Source organism: Leucoraja erinacea, chromosome 22 (assembly GCF_028641065.1).
Source record: "Leucoraja erinacea ecotype New England chromosome 22, Leri_hhj_1, whole genome shotgun sequence".
Lineage (NCBI taxonomy): Eukaryota > Metazoa > Chordata > Chondrichthyes > Rajiformes > Rajidae > Leucoraja > Leucoraja erinaceus.
Window position 1 is genome coordinate 20,725,462 of NC_073398.1, and position 19,899 is coordinate 20,745,360.

General features: G+C 43.4%; 1 protein-coding gene across 3 annotated transcripts in view; it reads right to left on the bottom strand.

Moving 5' to 3' along the window:
* Window positions 1-12,391, bottom strand: part of LOC129707772 (transcriptional regulator QRICH1-like) — a 38,264-nt gene extending 25,873 nt beyond the window's left edge. Inside the window, exon 1 of one of the 3 annotated variants that reach the window (XM_055653060.1) lies at window positions 12,316-12,391. The gene's annotated coding sequence lies outside the window, so the exon portion shown is untranslated. Of the gene's footprint in view, window positions 1-11,906; window positions 12,077-12,315 lie in introns of those variants that run through there. The other 2 variants (XM_055653059.1, XM_055653061.1) reach the window with 2 other exon arrangements.
* Window positions 12,392-19,899: the final 7,508 nt, after the last annotated feature.

The window sequence follows — 19,899 nt, forward strand, 5'->3', positions numbered from 1 at the left end:
CACAATGGGGTGTTGCCAACGGTAGCCGCAGCATCTCACAGAGCCTTTTTCCAGGAGCTTCCAGGGATGTCACAATGCCACATACAGTGCACCAATCACGATGGGCTCTCAGCCTGCTGAGTGCCACACCGGGGTGAGCGCCGACGCCGCGTTCTGGGACCAGCCCTCCCTTGTGACGCCGCACCCCCTCCCGTGTGATGCCGAGCCCCCTCCCCCTCCTAACGTGGGGACGATTGATTGCCTCCATAAATTTCCCTTGTGGGGGGTGATTGGCTCTGGGGGGGCACATGTCTCCAGGGCGAGGGGACGTGGCCCAACGGGACCCACTTGGTGTAATCTCCTATAAAACCACAACCATAAGCAGAAACAGGTTTGCTCTGAACAAAGAAAAATGAAACAAACATTTCCCTAGCTGAAAGGCATGATGTAGAATCCTTTCTTGAAATCAGTCAATCAATCAAAACTCCTGTTTCAGATAATGTTTATGAACTTTCAAGCTTTACAACTCGATTACTTTTGTTATTTGATAAAACCCCTGTCCCACCGTACAAGTTCATTCCAAGAGTTCTCCCGAGTTTGCCCTGATTCGAACTCAGAGATTTACTGTTATGGCCACTCGTCGGTACTCGGGGCTCTCGTGGACATTTTTCATCATGTTGAAAATTTTTCACGAGTCTTCCCGTACTTACCTGCCGTTAGCAAGTCTTCCCTAGGACCTGCCTTTAGCGCTAAGAGACGTCCCCGAGCTCCGACGTACCCGCTACATTCATTCTACGTGCTTACGTGTTTGGCCTTTTTTTTTTAACTCGGGAGAGCTCTTGGAATGAACTCGCACCGTGGGGCAGGGCTATTAGCCATCTTTCAAAAGGATTGACTAAGAAAAAGTGCAGTTTTGGCCTAAATGGTAAAGTTTCTCAGACAGCACAGAAGAGAGGTGGGGTTATACCAGAATTGAATAATGCTGGTTAGGAAGTAACGAGTATAGTTCTAGTCTTCACACTATAGGAAAAAGGGACAGGATGGCAAAGGAGGTTTTAGAAGAATATTATCAGGACTATAAAACTTAAGCCATAAAATTAGACTGGATAGGCTGTAGTTGTTTTCACTAAAAGGAAACTTAACTGAGATGTCCAAACTTATTACAGGTGTAGAGAGAAATATAATAAGAGCTATTTTCTTGAGCCAATTCCAAAACACAGGACATAGATTTAAAGTAATTGTTAAAAGGATTGAAGGGAAGATGATAAAAAAAAGTGTCCTCACCACACTTAAACACCACATTTTGTACCTGGATATCTGCGCCCTTGACGGCTATGAATCAAATGCTCTCTGTGGGATAAGTTGTGGTGGCTCATTTTAAATAATACATTTTCTATGATTCTTGAAATCACTGAACTCAAACATTAGACCCAGAACTCAATTGTGCATAATAAAAAATAAACTACTGTTCTTCAAATTTTCACTGAGCTTCAGAAGACAGAGAGGTTCAAAGGGATCAAAATGGGAGTAGAGAGTTAAAGCAACAGGAAACGCAGGACGTAATGTGAAACATAGAAAATATGTGCAGGAGGAGGCAGTTCGGCCCTTTGAGCCAGCACCACCATTCATTGTGATCATGGCTGATCGTCCCCTATCGATAACCCGTACCTGCCTTCTCTCCATATCCCTTGACTCCACTAGCCCCTAGAGCTCGCTCTATCTATCTATCGCTCTATCTATCTATCTATCTATCTATCTATCTATCGCTCTATCTATCGCTCTATCTATCGCTCTATCTATCTATCTATCTATCTATCTATCTATCTATCTATCTGACCTGAGTGTCTGTTGAGTGGGGCACCTCTACGCAAATTAATTATGAACGAAGAATATGGTATACTAAAATGAATGAACTACTATTACACTATTACTCCCAGTATTTGTATAGCTTCTAAAATTTGAGGGAAATTATGCAAGGTGACACAGCCAGCAGAGTTGTTGCCTCACAGCTCCAGCAATACAGGTTCAATCCCATCTTCCGGTGCTATCCATGTGAAGTTCGCACATTCTCTCCATAACCATGTGGGTTTCATCAGGTGATCTGTAAACAGGTGCTTTATGGTGAGTGCAGATGCATTGGGTATTGAGTCAATTTCTATGTGGTATACTTATGACTCTAAAATGAAATACAAGCTTTTAATTTTCTCCATTGTGCAAGCATCCAATATATTGAGGCAATATCCCAAGGTTTCATTATCTTTACACTGCACAAGACGGCCTCTCTCAATTTATTGAAACTAATGCCCTGAGCTGCATTTGTTTTGATTAAAGTATAATTTTACGTTTCCAACTCACTTCTTAAGTGGCTTTAAATCAAGTCATTGTCATTATTAATGACATACTTGCACAATATTTTACATTGCTCAAAAACTCATTAGAAAACTCGTAAATCGTAAAATAAAATATACTTTTTCAATAAACATTGCTAAGAGTCAGGCCATGTGAAAGAGAAGTCTTCCTGAAGGTAGGTTTCATTTACACAGAACTATGATATACCAGAACATTTTCATTAATCTAAAATCTACATCGGAATTGTACAACGTTTAAGGATTATTGATTGATCCTCTCTATATCACCATCAAACCCTTCAAATATTTCAAAGTTGGGTTCACAATTTAAGGCCATGAAGAATATTTTGTGGAAGCAATGCTCCAACTTAAAGGATGCTTCTCACAAACTCTTAACTCATTACAACAAAGAGCTGGACTGCTGCAGAATCGGGCAGCTGGGCCCTCACCTTAGTAGGGCTAATCATTTTAATAATTAAATGGCACAGCATCTAGCAGTAACACTTAAAACGCTTAGAAGAGACCCTCACGAAAGTTAGGTTCACCTTGGAAATATTCACCTGATCAGTGTGAACTGATGCACATGTTGTATTATTTTGAATGATAGCTAAACAACGTTTAAAAGATAGTTTAAATGTCTTGTGTTAAATACGGATTTTTAGAAAGTAAGGAAATACATTTTTAAAGAATAGCACGATCTCTGGAAGGGATGAACTTATTTTCAAAGACTTGACCAACATCAAGGCTGAGTTAATCACCTAATGACCACAAACACCTAAAGGAGCCCGATGAATGCACACTCCTACAATTCAATTTCTGACACAAAACTGCTGGAAATAATTCACAGGACCAGAGCGTGGTCTGGTCCTGTGTCTCTCTAATCCTAATCTCTCTACTGCTTTCAATCCGTACCCTCTCAGATTAACCGGCTCGCCTGCCAATGACGGAGGACCCATGGACCGGAATCCGCCCAGAAAGACCGGCTCGCCTGCCTCGGATCGAGGACCCACAGACCCACCAGGAGAGCTGGTAAGCAGACCGGCTGTGGGAGGGAGTGCACGGATTCAATGGTTGGAGGCCCTGCAGCAGCTTAGTGCTCAGCTGCTCCGGGCGCCGCTCCCAGAGGTCAAGCATGTGGACTGGACGCAACCTACAGTGGTGGAGGACACCACGGCTATGCTTAACCAGGCCAACCCTGCAATGCCGACAGGACACAGACCTTCATGGTCAGATCAAGATCCCTGCACTTACAACTGGGTATTGAAAATGGCGACAAGCTGGCAACACTGTATACGGTCTCAGTGTCCTGCTACTATACCTTTGAACTGTATCTGGGATGCTTATCTAATATGTGTCTAAGTGCTTAAGTATAGTGATATGTACAGAACTGTATACAAAAATGAATTTCACTGCACCACATTTACATGTGATAAAGTACCATACCAATAAGGCACCGTACCAACAGGCTGTGGGCCGAGGAGCTTTATTCTGCAATTTCGTGACTCAAGTCACCAAACTACATGAAATTTTCACATATTGTATAAAAAAAATTATATAAATCACCCCTGAAACTCGATATGAAGAAGACTTGCACATTTTTTATTAAATTAGAGAAAAAACAGAAAATTTGGGGGTAATTTTTAGTCTAATCAAAGCACCTTTAACATTGATTTGTCTGCCAGTTGGCCAATCGCGCGCTTTGTTTCAGACTAGCACACAAAATGGCTAAGGGGGCTTCACAGATGCCTGTTTTACTGGAGATTCCTATTTGTTGTTTTGTGGATTAAATGTCGTGGAAACTTGCAGCAGGTAATTGTATTTAGTGGGAAAAGCATTAAAAAGGCTGAAGAAAGTGCTTCGAAGTGGATTAAGGTACAAGAAAGCCTTGAAAGCAAAGTCCCTGCTGAGGTCCTGGAACACAAAAGATTTAGGCAGCCAGGGACCAACTCTAACAAAAAGGTAAGATCTAAAGTCTGAATTTATGAAAATCTATGTATGGAGTTTAATTAATTTAATTGCACCCCAGTTCACAACGGCCAGCCCCAAGCATGGGGTGAAACACCATATCCCTACCACCGGACCGCCATTGCATGCACGCACATGCAGGCTGCCCCCACACAAGTTCTAACTACCCAAAGACGACTTCCGCAAGATGGAGGCAATGGGCATACTGCGCCGCTCAGATAGTCCGTGGGCATCCCCGCTTCACATGGTCCCCGAAGCGTCTGGGTGTTGGAGACGCTGTAGGGACTAAGTATCAACCTGGCAAAGTGTCAGTTTGGCCTCACTTCCATCAACTTCCTCGGCCACATCAACCAGCACGGAGCGGTACAGCTCCCAACCAACGTCGAGGTAATTCTCAAGTTTGCCAAACCCTCTACTGTGAAGGTGCTCCAAGAGTTTGTCGGCATGGTCAACTTCTACCACCGCTTCATGCCAAGAGCCGCCAGGATCATGCAACCCTGATCAAAGCCCTGGCCAACAAGCCGATTTGGGAAGACTCGGCCATGACCACGTTTGACAACGCCAAGGAGACGCTGGCAAAGGCAACGATTATGGTACATCCACGGGCCAACGTACCAACTTAGGCAAGCAATCAAACATTTAATTAAGGGGCCAGGGTTTAAGGATCATTGACAAGACTTCCAGCCTTCCTGGTGCAACACGCGAAGATGGAATGGATGGGTGGATGTGATGAGCGCATGAAGTACTGGGCTGTGTTTGGGCAGTTAAGAGTAAAACAGACATCAGGCTCAGATGCATCCCATCAGAATACTTTCCATAGCGCATCCGCTACGCTTTCATTACAAACGCCTACTGCCAGACTCCTCAGCAACACCTTCAACAAATCTGATCACTTAATGGCCTGTCCCACTTGAGTGTCATTTGCGCGTCACGCAAGTGGCACGCGAGGATTTTGAGAATCCCCAAATCCTGGGCCGCCGTGCGCAACGGCCTACGCCACCACACCTCACCACGCGCCATGTGCTCGTAATGCATGCCATGCGCACGTTACGTCGTGCTTCGTGACACGTAAATGTTGCATAAATGACATGCAAATAACGCCCAAGTGGGACAGGCCCTATAGTCTGCTCCTACCATCTGCCTACAAACAAAAACTGAAGCTGGAAAATCTGATACAAAAAGTTGTTCAACGCTGGTCGGCTGACACAGATGATATCCAACACGACTGCTTTGAGTCAGTGGACTGTTTCACATGCAGGGTTTCTGCAGCCAACCTGAATGAGTACGCCACTGCTGTGACTGACTTCATCAACAAGTGTGTTGAGAAGTGCTTGCAAAAGAAAAAACAATTAAGAGTTTTCCCCCAACCAGAAATCGTAATCCGCGAGGTACATTCCCTGTTGAAAGCCAGCTCCGCTGCATACAAGTCAAATGATCCCGAGAGGTACAAGAAAGTTTGCTTGATCTTTGCAAAGCCATCATGAATGCCAAGAGACAATATTGGGAAAAACTTGAGTCCCACTATAATCATTTGGATACCTACTGTTTGTGGCAAGGCCTGAATACTGTAACTGGCTGTGAAGCAAAGTCGGGCAATATCACTAGTGATGCTCAAGTGAGTTTCTTCCCAGGGTCACTGTTACAGAACTCTGATCGGCCTTCCTGAGGGCGAACCCACGGAAAGCTACTGAACTGGACAGAGTCCCTGGCCACGACCTTAGGAACTGTGCAAACCAAATGAGTGTTCACAGACATCTTTAATCTCTCCTGTCTCTGTTCTGAGATACCCAATTCAAGGACCATTATCATCCAGGTGCCAAAGCAAGATCTCCTGCTTCAATGACTAGTCCAGTGGCCTTGACATTACCATCATGAAGTGCTTGGGAGGCTGGTTATGGTTCATGTTAAATCCAGTCTACCAAGCAATCTTCACATGCTGCTGGTCACCACAACAGGTCCATGGTTGATGCCACCTCCCTGGCCCTACACTAATCCCAAGAACACTTGAATAAGACAGACACCTACATCAGACTTCAATTCATAGACTATAGCTCCACTTTCAATCCATTATTCCATCCAAGCTTGACTCCAAACTCGTGGAACTTGGGAGTCAGCACTCATCTATGTACATGGATCCTCGACTTATTAAGCAACAGACCAGTGAGGATAGGTGCCTAATAATCCTCTATGACAATCCTCAAAACTGGTGCCCCACAAATGTGCATTCTCAGCCCTCTACTTTACTCCTTATACAACTGTGCAGCCAAATAAAAATCCAACTCAACAGTCTGAAGTAGGGTCAGATGCTGCCAGTCTGAAGTAGTTCAGATGCTGCCTCACCCGCTGAGTTACTCCAGCATTGTGCCGACCTTCAATTTACAAATTCACAGACACAACCACCATAGTTGGTCGGATATCAAATAATGACGTGAGGAGCACAGGAAGGATATTGAGAACCTTGTGACTTGGTGCCGACAACAACCTTTCCCTCAATATCAGCAAGACAAAGGAGATTGTGATAAGACTTCAGTAAGTGTAGTGGTACACATACCCCAGTTTAAATCAACGGTGAAATAGAGATGGTTGAAAGCTTCAAGTTCCTAGGAGCAAATATCATCAACTTGTCCTGGACCAGCCATACCAAAGAAATAGCCAACGAAGCAACCCAACACCTTTACTTCATTAGAAGGCACAGGAGGTTCGGCATGTCCCCAACAACTCTCACCAACTTCTACAGTTGCACTGTAGAAAACATTTTATCGGGATGCATCTCAACATGGTTTGGGAACATCGCCATCGAAGACCACAAGAAATTGCAGAGAATTGTGGACAGTCCAGAACATAACGCAAACCAACCTCCCTTTCATTGACTCCATTTACCCTTGATGCTGCCTCGGCAAGGCCACCAGCATAATCAAGGATGAGTCTCAACCCAGACACACTCGTGTCTCCCTTCTCCCATCAGGCAAGAAGTACAGAAGTATGATAATGCATACCTCAAGATTCAAGGACAGTTTCTTCCCAACTGTTACCAGGCAACTGAACCATCCTATCACCAACTAGACAGTGATCCTGACAGATAATCCACCTCATTGGAAACGCTCAAAGCCTCTTTAATCAAACTTTACTGGTCCTTCTCTTGCACTAAACATTATTCATTTTATCTGTACACTGTGGACAGCTTGATTGTAATCCTGTATAGTCGTTTTGCTAACTGGATAGCACGCAACGAAAAAAGCTTATTTCTGCACCTCAGTACACGTGACAATAAACTAAACTGTAGGTTTGAAGAATCTTTGTGAACATGTGAATCTTCTCACATGCCAAAGTAAATGTGCTTTCTCGATCACTGCATCAGTGTGAATGGACCACGTTAAGTCACTGGTGCTATGGATGCCTAGGAACATGAAGCTACTAACCATCTCTGCAGCAGGTCCATTGATGAGGACAGGGCAGTGCTCACCCCCTCACTTTCTGAGATCAACAATCAACCTTTGTCTTGCTGACATTAATAACTGGATTATCATTCTGACACCATGACAATACATTAATCTCATACTTTGGCTCAATGTTATTGTAGATCCGGGCAATACAGTTGTATCATCAATGTTGTATTTGGCCATTCCGTCATGGGGGTACAGGGTTTAGGGCAAGGGACTGAGTACACTACCTTGAGGAGCACCAGTGCTGAGGGTCAAGAAGAGGAAATGCTATGACCAATTCTAATCAAATGACATCTGCTGATCAAGTGGTTCAGAATCCAGTTACAGATGGAGGCTCCAAGGCATAGGTCCAGATGTTTAAGGGGGGCTTATTTGTTATTATGGCGTTGAAGGCAATGAATAGCATCCTGACATAGGTATTCTTAATGTTAAGGAGATCCAGGACCAAATGCAGTGCAAGAGAAACGGTGTCCTCCATAGACCCATTTGTTCTATACATTAAATGCAAGGGCTCTAACGGCATAAGAATGTATTGTTTAGGTAAGATTGCTTCTCATTCTTCTCATGCATACGATAGAATCCCATTCTGGGCATACCTTCTAGGACAGCAGCAGGTGAAGGAGTGCAGGGATTGGCTGAGGAATTTAATTCGCAAATTGATAAATTGACGAAATAGGCAATTTATCAGCCAATATAAACAAGGTTTGCTCTTGGGGAGCTGCTTGCCGGGAAGCGGCCTTGTCGCGGGAAGTGCCTTATGAATAAAGTGCGAGTCTTTGGCGAGGAGGCCGAGGCAAGGAGACTACATTTGTTTGAATTTTTTTTTGTCTTCTGAAGAAAAGGCAGGCATGTTGGTACAGTGCATTTCCTGTAGGATGTGGGAAGTCAGGGACACTGCTGGAAACTACATCTGCAGAAATTGTGTCCAGGTGCAGCTCCTGAACGAATGTGTTAGGGAACTGGAGAAGCTGCTGGATGATCTTAGGGGACAAAGAGATCTGGGAGTCCTTGTTCATCAGTCACTGAATGTAAGCAGGCAGGTGCAGCAGGCAGTGAAGAAAGCAAATGGCATGTTGGCCCTCACAACAAGAGGAGTTGAGTATAGGAGCAAAGAGGTCCTTCTGCAGTTGTACAGGACCTTAGTGAGACCACACAGGGAGTATTGTGTGCAGTTTTGGTCTCCAAATTTGAGGAAGGACATTCTTGCTATTGAGGGATTGCAGCGTAGGTTTACAAGGTTAATTCCCGGGATGGCGGGACTGCCATATGTTGATAGAATGGAGCGGCTGGGCTTGTATACTCTGGAATTTAGGATGAGATGGGATCTTATTGAAACATATAAGATTATTAAGTGTTTGGACACGATAGAGGCAGGAAACATGTTCCAGATGTTGGGGCAGTCCAGAACCAGATTTTAAGAATAAGGGGTAAGCCATTTCGAACGGAGATGAAAAAAAACATTTTCACATAGAGTTGTAAATCTGTGGAATTCTCTGCCTCAAGGCAGTGGAGGCCAATTCTCTGGATGCTTTCAAGAGAGAGTTAGATAGAGCTCTTAAAGTTAGAAGAATCAAGGGTTATGGAGAGAAGGCAGGAACAGGGTATTGATTGTGGATGATCAGCCATGATCACAGTGAATGGTGGTGCTGGCTCGAAGTGCCGATTGGCCTACTCCCGCACCGAATGTCTATTGCTTAGTTTTACATAATGAATGAAGACTCCATCTAAAGAATCAAACTGATGAAAGAAACAACAGAAAATACAGTATGCTCACAGCAGTCCAGACAGTATCTGTGGAGAAATAGTGCACATTAATAGTGCAAATTACTGTTTCAGGTTAATGATCCTTGATCAGAACAAGAGTCAGCAACCTGAAATGTTAACTGTTGCCCTCTCCACAAATGCTAGCTTTTTCCTTTTCAATTTTACTACACACTCGCTCTATGGCATGTAAATAGAGACCAGACCAATACCCAACATTTTAGGTGCACAATCAGCTTGACCCCATGTAAAAATGTCAGTAAGACTGCTTTGTTCTTATGAGCAAATCCTCTTGTAATGAAGTCCAATACACCATGTCTTCCTAAATGCTCGCTCTACTTGCATACTAACCTCCAGGGATTCACCTACTTCTGAGCACATCTTTCATTTGCTTATCTTTTTAAAACATATTGGGTTACTAAAGCAAATGGCCTTGCACTTTTCCACTTTAAATTTCATCAGTCATACATTCATCTATCCTGAAACCTCTCTGCATCTTCCTCACATTATCCATAGGTGTATCAGCAGCATGCATGACGTATTGCCCTTGACCACATTGTGGATTATTTATGAATAGCTGAAGTCCCACCACTAAGCTCTCTCGTAAGCCACTAACCTCAGTCTCTCAACCAAAAAAATGATCTATTCATACTAATATTGTATCCAATACCTCATTGGAGGGCTTCGTCCAAATACACCAAATCTAGTGGTGCCTCTTCTCTATTCTACCTGATTCCAATCTCTAAAACTAACTTATCAAACGTGACTTCCTTTTCATCTTATATACGATTATACAAGAGATTTTGATCTGTAGCAGAAAAAAATCATAAATTGCAATTATAAATGAATGGCTTTTGATAATAGCACATTTGATGAACAACTGTCAAAACCGTTATACAGATAAATACTTTAATGCAGTACACAATGCAATGAATGCTTTAAGGGCCAAATTAACCAGCAGATTTGGGCTCAAATTCTATTTGGAGAGTGGTCAACCAGTTGCAATAGTGTTTAAGAAGGAACTGCAGATGCTGGAAGATCGAAGGTACACAAAAATGCTGGAGAAACTCAGCGGGTGCAGCAGCATCTATGGAGCGAAGGAAATAGGCAACGTTTCGGGCCGAAACCCTTCTTCAGGGGTTTCGGCCCAAAACGTTGCCCATTTCCTTCGCTCCATAGATGCTGCTGTACCCACTGAGTTTCTCCAGCATTTTTGTGAACCAGTTGCAATAATTCTACATTAAATATTTATAAAATATTCAACAAAGCAAACTCACTAGTCAAGATCCAAAGCACAAATTTGCATATTTTCCAAAGAATTACACATACAATTAATTTTAAAACAATGCTGCTATAACTATGAAGTTACCTTGCATCTGCATTACACCAAAAAAGTTTTCAATTAATATGCACATAAAGAAATACGATACCTATTAATACAAAAAGGAATTATAATTGTCAAATTCTTCAAATCACTCAAGATTAGGACTGAAGCGAACAGTCCTATTTGCCTGGTTCCTAATATGACAGAGAGAACATATTAGGTTTTACACTACAATAGGTATTCTGTAGTAAAATGTTGCATTAATCGCAGCAGTCATTTTTGGCAAGTTCTGAAATAATCCAATTTCCATACAAGCTGCAAACATTCTTTAACTGCTGTCAACAAGATAACTTTACAAGTTAAATGACTTTGAAAGTTAAACTTGCAATAATCTCTTTTTCAACATACTAATCAACAACATAAAATCAAAGTTATCAATTGTGCTGCTCGAATGGATGTTAGCCTAATAGGACGATTCACATTAGTCCCATAATTAGAATAATTCAATTTGAATGACTTTTCAGGAGGTGGTCACAAGGATTTTGCAAAATATCTGAATATTTCTTCTGAAATGAAACTGTAAATCACTCAAATATCTCATGCAATTAATGTCTTATTTCTCACCAGATTACTGCACTATCTTATAGTCATGGTGACAGGTTTAAGTTTTAGAAATACAGCATGGAAACAGCCCAACATATTTGCCACAGTCAACTAAGTTCTGAAAACATATACTAAATTATACTTATCAATTAAAAAAACGGACAAAATTATGCTGACAACCTCCTGAAATGTATCATTCCTATTGTCATATTATTATGCACACAGAAAACAAAAGGATTCGTGCAACGGAAAACATATTGAAAACCTGTCATTCGCGAAAGCCTTGCACCTTTTCGGAGGGGAAAAGGGAGGTTTTCAAAGGCAGGTTTTCCATGATAAAGATGCAGCAGGACCTATCCATCCGGTGCTGCCAATGGAGATTGCACTCTCGGTGCTGGGGGGGGGGGGGGGGGGGGGGGGGGGGGGGGGGGTGGGGGGGGGGGGGGGGGGGGGGGGGGGGGGGGGGGGGGAAGGAACACCCACCGACTGTTGGCACCAGGAGACTCAGGCGGAGCAGCTCCTCTCACTCTGCCGCACATTCCCCGCTGTTTTGGGGATGTTGTGTGCGTTTAGTGCTCGCTTTACCTTCCTGCTGGTGTGTTTGCCCGGGTATTGCCGGCCGGCGACGGGAGAGGGGTGAGGGGGGGGGGGGGGGGGGGGGGGAGGGTGAGCGGATGAGGAGAGAGTGAGCGAGAGGGGCAAAGGGAGCGAGGGGGAGGGGGCCGGGCGCCCAGAGCCGCCGCCGCCGCCGCCGACCCAACCAACCCACAGGCCCCGACTCTCCGCTAACGCTTAGAGACAAACCACAAGGGAGGGCGGAGGGAGGGGGAGTATATTATTTGTTTGTCTCTTTCTTTCCGACACAAATAGAAATAAAGGTTTGAAGACGAACCGACAAAGTGCGAGCGCAGCAACAGATCTCCTGCCCCTCCCCCCACGCGCATGCGCGCTCTTCGCCAGCGCCCGCCCGGACCGGACCGCCGCGCATGCGCTAGCAACCCGCCCGCAACCCTTCACCCCGCCCGTCCGCCCGCCCGCGGCAGCCAATCGCAGCGGTGTGGGGGAGGGGAGGGCGGTCCCGGGCCGTACAGGGCGCTGTGTGCACGCGTCAGCTGCAAAGCAAAGATCCTAAAGCTTGCTGTAAGTTGCAGGCGGCAAGTTGCAACGCTGCTTCGCTGTTAGTTGCAAAACGGCATGGGGATAAAGCAGGAACGGGGTACTGATTTTGGATGATCAGCCATGATCATATTGAATGGCGGTGCTGGCTCAAATAACCGAATGGCCTACTCCTGCACCTATTTCTGTGTTTCTAAGTTGCAGGCAGCAAGTTGCAAGCCTAACGGCGTGAGGAATCAGAGAAGGAATCCTCAGTGTGAATAATAATAATAATAATAATAATGTTTATTTATATAGCACTTTTCAACAAAAGCAATATTTGAACCAAAGTGCTTTACAGTAGATGAGGGTAGAGGTTGCAAGTGAGCCACTGCCTCACCTGAAAGGACTGTCGGGGTCCCTGGACAGAGTCGAGGGAGGAGGTATAGGGTGTTGCATCTCCTGCGGTTGCAGAGGAAGGTAACTGGGGAAGAGGTGCTTTGGGCGGGAAGGGATGAGCTAACCAGGGAGTTGTAGAGGGAACGGTCTCTACGGAAGGCAGGAAGATGGGGCTAGTGGGGGGGATCCCATTAGAGGTGGTGAAAATGACGGAGGATTATGTGCTATACGCGATGGCTGCTGAGGTGAAAGCTTTTAAACTCTGCATGGCAGATGTGAGGGTAACATTTATTTTTTTCATCCAGAGGCTACGTGCTCTGGAGATCACTCCCTGTAAGGTTGGTGGAAATGATGAATTATGAACAATGAAGGAAAGCGCTCGGACAACAGAGAGAGAACAACTTGCCGAGCCACGAGGGAAGAGTGGGGGAATGGGAATGATAGGATTGCCGTACTAGGAGACTCCACAGACTCAGTGAGCTGAATGTCCTCCTCCCATGCAGGAACAACAGTATCCTCTCGTGATCTTTGCCCCGCCCGCCTGTCTGTCTGTCTGCGGGGCAGGGTCTGGCGCCGGGTGATGACGTGCAGGCGCCGGCACCGGGCAGAGCGACATCTGTCATCCGTCCGCCATCACCAGGCCCCACAACTAAAGAAGGGTCTCGAGTTGAAACGTCACCCATTCCTTCTCTCCAGAGATGCTGCTTGTCCCGCTGAGTTACTCCAGCCTTTTCTGTCTGAAGAAGGGTCGCATCACAATATCACTCGTTCCCTTTCCCCTGACTCTCAGTCTGAAGAAGGGTCGTGACCTGAAATGTCAGCTATTCCTTTTCTCTAGAGATGCTGCCAGACCCGCTGAGTTAAGGGCCTGCCCCACTCTCACGACTTAATTCAAAACCTCTGCTGAGGTTAAAGGACCTAAAAAAAATCAAGATCGTGGTAATCTACGAACTCCTACGACCTTCCACGACTATGTTCACAAACTTCTACGAACTCGTACGAGTATGTCTACGAATTCCCACGACTATTTCGATGCCCTTCTTACGAGTAAAAAATTGCAATTTCTTCCATCCCAACCATTTTTTTGCTCGTGGACATTTTTTATCGGGCTGGAAAAAACTTACCTGATGCCACGAGTACCTACGGCTCGCATAACGAGCCGCTACGATATATCTACGAACTTGATACAAACATTCTGCGAGTTTGAATCAAGGGGAAAACTCGGGAGAATTTGTGAATTACCTCGTAAAAGTGGGACAGGCCCTTTATTCCAGCTTTTTGTGTCAACGGTTTAAACCAGCATCCCAATTCCTTCCGACGCCTTTTGTGCCGATCTTCAGGCTAATGGCAAGCATGGCATTTGTTGTCCCGATAGGCATGCAGGTAGACTCTTATGCCATTGGAAGTTTTAACGATAAAAAATAAGTCCTCTCTTCGAATGCAGAGCACAGTGCTCATCCCAAATGCAATTGATTCATTGGGAGATCCCACGGTACTGTTATTGTACCACCCAAATTAACTCGTGGTGTAGACTTCAAGTGCAGGGACTTTTATTCGACCTGCACAACACACTTAGTCCACAGTTGCATAGAACTTTGGTACAGGAAGAGTGCAGGAGTGATTTATGAGGGTGTCACCAGGCCTGTAGAATTTTAATTATATGAAAAGATTAGATTGAGGCTGTTTAAAATGGGGAAGGATGAGCTGAGGGCTAATAGATATATAACATTTTAAAGACGTTACATAAAATCTGGTTTCTATAGTTGAGATATTAAGAACTTTGTGTCTTCCATAAATTTTAAGATGGTTATGAATAAGGATAAGTCTGTACTTTGGGGGAAGGTACTAAATTGGGATAAGGAAGATTACAACATTATTAGACAGGAGCTAGAGAGTCAAAAAAATGTTAATTAATATTTCTGTGAATTTTGCATTTATTATAGAAAGCAATTTGACTCACCGGTATTTTGAAAGTCATTCATCAAAACGAATTTCAAACAATGGTAGTGATCCCAAGAGACTCAAAGCGAGGTGAGAGCAAGTAATTAAATAATATACAGAGTACACATCATTAAACTTAAATAGACTTGTAGAGTAATGCAGCATCGAAACAGGTCCTTTGGCACAACTCGTACACGCTGACTATGATGCCCATCTAAGTTAGTTCTATTTGTCCATGTTTGGTCAATATCACTCTAAAGCATTCCTATCCATGTACCTGAACACATGACTTTTGAATGTTGTGTGTTATATCTTCCCCATCCACTTTCTCGTGCAGCTTGTTTCATTTATGCACCACCCACTATACAAAGAATTTGCCCCTAAAGTGTATTTTAAATCTTTCTCCTTTCTCCTCAAATCTATGCCCTTTAGTGTTTGTTCCCTTCCCTCGGAATAAAGTGTGCATTCACACTTTTTATGCCCCACCTGATTGTATGCACTTCCATAAGATCAGATTCCTTCATTCCTGCGCTCCAAGGAATAAAGTCGTAGCCTGCCCAACTCGCCCCAAAACTCAGACCTTTTCTCCCTTGGCAGCTTAATGATATATTTCCTATAACAGTATAACCAGAATTGTACACAACTCCAAGTGTGGTCTCATCAACATCTTATACAACTGCAACATAACATCCCAACTCCTATACTCAATGTCCTGACTGATGAGTGTGTCAAACTCTTTTTTACCTGTGCCACCACTTTCAGGGAACGATGTACTTGTACTCCTAGTCCCTCTGTTTTACAACACTCCCCAGGGGCCCTGCTGTTCATTGTAAAAATCCTATCATGTTTGACTTCCAAAAATGCAACACCTCACAGTTAACTGAATTGAATGTCATTTGCCATTCCTCAACCCACATACCCAGCTGATCAATCTCTCTTCATACTTTGTGATAACCTTCATCGCTGTCCACAATACTATTTATTTTGGTGTAATCTGCAAACTTACTAACAATGCCTTGTACATTATCATCCAAATCGTTTATATAAATGACAAACGCCAATGGGCCCAGCACCGGTACCTCTGCCATGCTATAAATCACATGCATCTAGTCTGAAAAACAATCTGCCACCATCACCCTCTGCTTCCTACAATCAAGCCAACTATGTATCTAATTAGCGAATTCTCCCTGAATCCCATTAGGTCTAACTTTGCAGACTTGCTAAAGTCCATATAGACAACGGCCACTAACCTGCCCCCATCAATCCTCATGGTTACCTCTTCGAAAAACTATAAACAAAATTGTGACACACGATTTCCCAAGCACAAAGTCATGCTGGTAAATCCTGTCCCTCAAAATGCCTTCCAGCAACTTACCCACCATTGATGATAGCCTCACTGGCCTGTAGTTCCCTGGCGTAGCCTTGCTATTATTCTTAAATATCTTAGGATTGTTTGGTATGGATTTTGCAATGGATTATAAAGATAAAATCGGCACGTTTAAATTGAGTGAAAGCAAGGAAAGAAAGAATATAAGATTATTCTGCTCATTTATTTGAAACCTTTGAAGAGAAGGTCTGATTAGATCACGTATCGGTTGAAATTATGCTGTACTCCGAGAATGAAATCTCTCTGCTTACAGTATTTAACAAAAATATTAACATATTTCACTTTTATTAAAATGGAAATAAGCTGATTTTATATTAATTTATATACAATTCCTGCACCTCTTGACCCAGATTAAAGTAAATTAAAAACAAAAAAAACAATTTTTCTATTGAAGACCTCTTTTAAGAGTGTGGGGAAAAACAGAATACTTAAATAATGCAGGCTTAACGCACACTCTACTTAATTGCTGATCAGTTTCAGAGCAGGACTGTTAAATGGGCAATCTCGTCAGCATAAACAATTACAATGAGAATTTCATATCAAAGGGCAAGATTAGTTCATTTCTGACAAATTACACATAAGAAAAGTGCCTTCTTGAGAAGAAAAACTGAATTAAAAATCCAAATGCATCTGATTGTAGATAGTTTAAAGGAATCTAAGCAAATGTGCATTTATGCTGAATTCTGGAAAAATGTGAACCTTCAAAACTAATTGTTTGAATTTGGAAACAATCAAAGTGACCTGAATTGGATTCTGTAATTTCTGTCACATTTGTGGAACATGCTCAATTTCATGGATTTATAAACTAGGTCAGCTCGTGTTTTTTTTTTCATTAAATTGGGAATGAGTTCCAGGTCTAGCTCAGATAAGGTAGGTGGAAGATGATATACATGCAACACCTGCCACAACACAGACATGATGCGTTGTGATGTGATGCACCGCTCCATCAACTCTGGATCCCAGGCCCAAGTTAAAAAAATAATGATCTTCCTGCATGGAAATCCATGCTCCGAATAAGTTGTCAGATTTGCCGCTCTAAGCACCAACATTATGTGCTCTACTACAGTTTTCATGGGACTAAACATGGGTCCTTCTCATTCTGGGCTTTCTACATATTCAGGACCAGCAATGGAATAAGGGGACGAAGGTTTAAGATTTGTGTCAGGAAAGATCAGAGGACAAAAACTTTTTTGGAAAGCAGCTGCACAGTGTTGATTAAGATCCGAGAGAGGTAAGGAACGAGAATAATTCGTTGTGAAGAGAACTCATTAATATCAACCCACTCCTTCCCTATCATGTGCGACATTAAGTGCTTCCTACCCTGGTGGGAACAGGTCACAGCAATACACTGCTCTTCGTCATTCACAGCCGGTGACTCCAAGCAACTTTTTGTTATAGATAGGTTAGTGATCTCCAAGTCAAATGTAGTTTCCACAGCAGAATTAACTCATTACACATGGAAAGATATCTAATTTGTGTGGCTGGAACACCAAGAAGGACGGCAGGAAGATATGACTTACATTCATATCATTCTTCCTTCTGCTAAAAAGATCAAAAATACATTGGTGGGAAAAGTGTTCAGGCAGAAGGTCGTTATGACATTAATAGAAAATCAGCAGGTCAAGTTTGAGACAAGCTTTGAAAAAAATTAGAAGCCCTTTTTAAAAACCTGTATCCTATTTCTACATGCAATCAGGTCATTATTAAAATATCAGGTGTGCGATGTGATTGATTTAATTATACATTATAAACTGGATTTTCACAGCAAGGTCTGGTTATAGTTACAAATATTTCCAACAGGAAGTTAAATGCAGGACAAGGACAGGACACAGATTGACGGGTCCATTTTGATATAACTTACTCCTTGACTAAGGTCCTGTTCCTCAAACAAATCTTGGAAAGTTTTGTCTGTTGAATACCAATATTACATATAGACAGCAGCTATTTATTGTTCCAACAATCATTACATTGTTAACCATCCCTTGATTAACATAATCCCCTGGTAATTGTTTGGGATTGGTAGGCAGTGAGGATTGGGGGAGGGGAGTGTAACACTAGATCATGGATTGAACAATTCAACTAATACACAGGGAACATTTTCTTCATAGTTATAAATTCAAAGTCTGGGAGAACTGTATAAAACACCATTAGGCTCCATTTGCATATATCTAGGTGAAGATTAGGTGAAAGTTAACAGTTGATTTCTGTAACTTTTTTCTTGCCAGTCATTTATCCAATGTAGTTTTGAAATTGACCTGAGAGCTAATAAAATGAATAAAAAATCACTGATTCTATACATTCACATGCCAGGCCTGCTATACAGATTTTTAACAAAAATTGAAATTATATGTTTTTAAATACTGATGGGTAAACTCTTAATCTTCACATTTATAGCACACTAGACCAAGTGGGACCCGTTGGGCCCCATCCCCCAACGCAATAATCCACCACTCACCCGTTCCCCCACGCAGCCCGTCTCCACCACTCACCCGTTCCCCCAGCGCAATATTCACAATTCACCAATAGCCCCCACGGTAGGCCCAGTCCCCCAACGCAACCCATTGGGGGACCGGGTTGGGGGGGGGGGGGGGGGGGGGGCCGTTGGCACTTCCCGGAGCCATAGAATGGACTCAACTTTTGAGTCAGCGTCGGCGCTCGCTGGAGCCAATCAATAATTTCCACTGGGGGTGCAGACGGTGTTTCCCAGAGCCAATTAATGGACTTGACTTTTGAGTTGGCATCTGCGCTCTGTGGAGCCAATAATTCCTTTCCATGTGATCCTGCTAATGGTGATGCTGCTGGTCAATGATTGGGCCACCAATGCCAGAGAGGGGCATCGCCAACATTCTGTCTCAAAATTCTGAGGGGTGTGGCAGCTGAGATCCCATTGTGATGTCATTTTCGGCTGGCAGAATGTTCATGGCAGCATATGTAAATGAGATATTTTGTGATTGGAGGACTGTGAGATGCCATTGTGATATCATCACTGGAAGCTGCTAGAAAAGTCTCGCTCTCACAGTTATTCTCAAAGTTGGCTTTTTTAAACCTTTAAATATCAATAACGTGAAATATAAAATCTGAAGGAAACGTGATTAGATCGTAGACGGGAAAAAGCTGGGTAAGGTTCTGCAAAAATTGTAGCGCTACCATGTACCATTTTGGTGAAAATACCATCACATAGACACACACATAGAAACCAGACGAGACTTTTAATAGTACATATACTAGACCAACTGGGTCCCGTTGGGTCCCTGACACACGGGAGGCCTGGTCCCCCAACGCAACTTGTTCCCCAACGCAATATTGCACCACTAACCTGTAGTCCCCACGGGAGGCGTGGTCCCCCAACTCAACCCGTTGCCAAACGTAAGATCCCCTGCCTCCCTCAACACTGGACTTAAAAACAAATTCTAATTGCACTTCCCCAATTGCAATACCAATTTACCCTCCCCCTCCCGGCCTGCCAGGAGCTGGAGTAAGTGCTGTATGATGGCAACATTGTTGCAAATGTCGGGTGGAGGACTGATATTCCATTCAGGTAAAACGTTGGTGGAAGGACAGAGTGTTCCTGTATTGCAACTTTGCCTCGAAGTTTGTTGGAAGCCGGCAGGAAGGATTTTAACATTAAAATCTTGTTAAAGTTGCTTTTTTAAA